Here is a 3686-nt window from a genome sequence, read left to right as displayed (position 1 = left end):
TAACCCCTCCCCCACGAGCCCGCCGTCCTCGTCGCCGTCATCGTCACCGGCCTCGTCGTCGTCCTTGTCACCGTCCTCGTCGCCGTCCTGCCTCGAGCCCCCAGTGAGCCCCTTCCCATCCCGATCCCTGCGCTGCCGCGGCTGCCGACGCCCCCCTGCGCCGCGCCGCCGCCCCTGTTTTTGTATGTATGGATGGATATGCATGTATATGGATGGATGTATGTGTATGTGTTCATAGTTTTTTTTTTTCATAGTTTTTAGTTCATAGCATTTTTAGGCTGTATAGTTTTATTTTTGTTCAATGTTTATGGTTAGAAGAGGAGAGGAAAAAATTGTGTTGCAAAAGTTACATTTAAGGTTAGTTGATTTAGTGCATTTTAGGTTATTAGTTCTACTGTTAGTGCATTTAAAGTTAGTTTATTTTTAGTTGAACTAGTTGATTAATTAATAAAACTACGGTTCTATCTGTACTAGCGATGCTATATATATATATGTATGATAGTATTCGAGGTGTATTAGTGATAATATTCGACGATGTACGGACGAAAGAGATGATGTAGTTTTGCTTATAATTGAATGCATGCTAATTTGAATACTACTTTATTTTATGATTTGGTTTTGCTTATTGAATGCTCAAATTGAAAAACTACTCCTACTTTGAATGCTAAAATTGGAGAGCACTATGCAAGGCATATGCATATGATTAGTTGATGGCTTATAGGGTTTTTGTTGTCGCTGAAATCTAGGAGCCCCCCTCCATCATCCCCGCCGTCGTCCCCGTCACCGACCCCCTCCAACCTCGAGGTGAGACCAGCCAAATCCTTTTTTAGAAAGATAATTAAAGGATATTTCAGGTTGACTTTAAGTCTGTCGAGTCTCCACCATATATGAGAGGACGAAGAATCCCGACTGTTGTCGTGGGGTAGCTTCTCCTTCGTTCCCGTGTGCTAGACAATTTGGTGTAATGCACTCGGGAACGAAAGGAGGAGCTACCATCACCGACGGTCACAAATGTCAGAGAGGAATCAGTGAGGGAGAGTTCCACCATATATATATGAGAGGACAAAGAATCCCGACTGTTGTCGTGGGGGTCGCTTCTCCTTCGTTCCCGTGTGCTAGACATTTTGGTGTAATGCACTCGGGGACGAATGGAGGAGCGACCATCACCAACGGTTGAATGTATACACCACGCGAGCTGAGAGTTTTCAAGAAAAGACTCGACAGACCGATAGTCAACCCGTGATGAATAATAATGATCTAATTTAGTTTTTGTAGTACATATATTTAATTGTACAAGTTTAATCTTTGAATTATGAACGTAGGAAATGTCGTCATCGGACAATGAAAGTCTCCCGGGGGAGTGCGGCTGGTGCCACGACGATCGAGGTTTGTGCGACAGGCCTCACCTGGACGATGATCGGTGCTTCAGCATTAAGCTCGAGGAGACCTTCGATGTTGAAATGGTACGCAACGGCGACAAGTGTTTTTTTCGTAATTAAGCATGACTTCAACTATTTCAACCTGTAATTTTCATCTTTTACAATTCGAGTATAGTTTATCCCATGCCATGCAAGACGCTATGTCTTGGAGAGGATGGATTTTGAAGACCATGAAAATTTTGAAACGAAGAAAATTCACCTAAGGACCCATCTTGATGTGGATTTTGAAGTAAATCTGTATAATGCTGAGAGCGTAACCCATTTTGGTTGCAAAAATTGGGAAGCATTTTGCAAGATGTATGGTTTTGATGAGGGTATGCTTGTCACCATGGATCTTGGTGATCCTGACATCGACCAAGACAATATGGACATTTGGGTCCTTGTTGATACGCCTCCAGTTCTACCGCTATGTGAGTTTCTCAAACATAGTTAATTATTAACTAATTTATATTGTTTATTTCAAAATAGTTGACAACTTATTTCCATTGACAACTTGTTTTGATTGTTCAAACAATGTGCGGAACATGGTAGACAAAACCCACTACACCGATGGCTCCGAGTTAACTTATCAGGAGAAAAATCATCTGGTCGGATTTTGTACTGATCTTGAGAATTACAATATCTACAATCAAACTCCTCAACATTATGGTCAATACGTGCCACTAGTGCACGTGTTGAACTACGACAACTACCATGGAGATACCCTGGTAATATTTTCTACTATTACGACATCCATGCATCTTTTGCATACTTCTAAAAGTAGTACATCATTGCTAACTATGAAGTTATTACTATGTTTTTCAACAGAGAATCCCAGAGGATTGTGTGCCTCATTTGATGTATCAGAATGGCAACCTTCGTGTTTTGAACATATATCCAGGTCATCCTACGAATCTCAACTGTCCATACCGGATTTCTCAAAGAAGTGGAGACATGCTAATCAGAGAATGGAAAAAATGTATGGACAATCGTAAGGAGGTTCTTGGAAGCAAAAGGAATTGCCGCGCAAGAATTCGAGACAGGATGATCTCCATTCTCCATAATGGAGAGTCAGGGTCTATATTGTTTTATGCTATTTTACCTTAAATAGGGTATTTAGGTCCTGCCTAATACTGATGATCATGTGCTAAGAACAATTAAGTAGGGTTGATTCGATGACTATGAGGATGATGATTGTATGACTTGTTATTAATAACAAGTAGAAGTTGTATGATGATGATTAGTAGGACTTGTTATTATGATGATGCATGATGCGAGCATGAAGAGTTATTATATATCTGTGGGTGAAATGAACATGGATTGGATTGAAGTGAAGGCAACATGCATCTGGTGCATGTCGAAAGTAGTACAATCCAAACTTGATCAAGTTAGGATTAGTATTACTTTCGACATGCACCACATGTTGCCTCACTTCAATCTAAGTCATGTTTAGGCATAGCAGTAGTAGTAGCACGGAGATAAGAGAGGACACATCTCTCTACCAGCTACCTATAACAACCTAAATTAACCCCCAAAACCCCTAAACCACCTCCTTTCAAAAAAAACCAGCCCCTGAAATGCTGACGCGTGGAAGCTTATTGGTCCCGGTTGGTGCTACCAATCGGGACCAAAGGTCCTCCTGCCTGGGCTCGCCGGAGCGGCCACGTGGAGGTCCACACTAGTAGAAAACAGGGCTTAGGTCATAGGACAGTTTTCACATTAGCCCCGGTTCAGTCACGAACCGGGACTAATGTGAGCATTGGTCCCGGTTCGTGCGGCCAGAGACCTGCCGGGCCTCGTGGGGGCATTGGTCCCGGTTTGTCCGGACCCTTTGGTCCCGGTTGGTGGGACAATCCGGGACCAATGGGCCACGCTCCTGGCCCACCACCCTTTAGTCCCGGTTCCTACCACAAACCGGGACTAAAGGCCTGGTCCTAGTTGCGGCCAGTGTTTAGTCCCACCTCGCCAACCGAAGGGCGCTCACATCAGTTTATAAGGCCGTCCCTCTATGCCTTGTTGAGCTTCTCTTAAAGTGAAAATAGATGCCCTTATACAGGAAATTTGAGCAGGTTGAATTTTCTCTATAAGCGCATCTATGTTCATTTTTTATATTTATAAAATAAATAAACCTTAATAAAATAAATAAAACTAAAGAAACCTTAATAAAATAAAATAAAATAAACTATAGTAACTACAATAAATAAACCTTAATAAATTAAGTAAAAATAGCAGCAGTAAAATAAATAAAAATAGCAGCAGTAAAATAAA

This window comes from Triticum aestivum, chromosome 4D (assembly GCF_018294505.1).
Source record: "Triticum aestivum cultivar Chinese Spring chromosome 4D, IWGSC CS RefSeq v2.1, whole genome shotgun sequence".
In the NCBI taxonomy this organism is placed as follows: Eukaryota; Viridiplantae; Streptophyta; class Magnoliopsida; order Poales; family Poaceae; genus Triticum; species Triticum aestivum.
Note: the sequence above shows the minus strand (reverse complement) of the source record.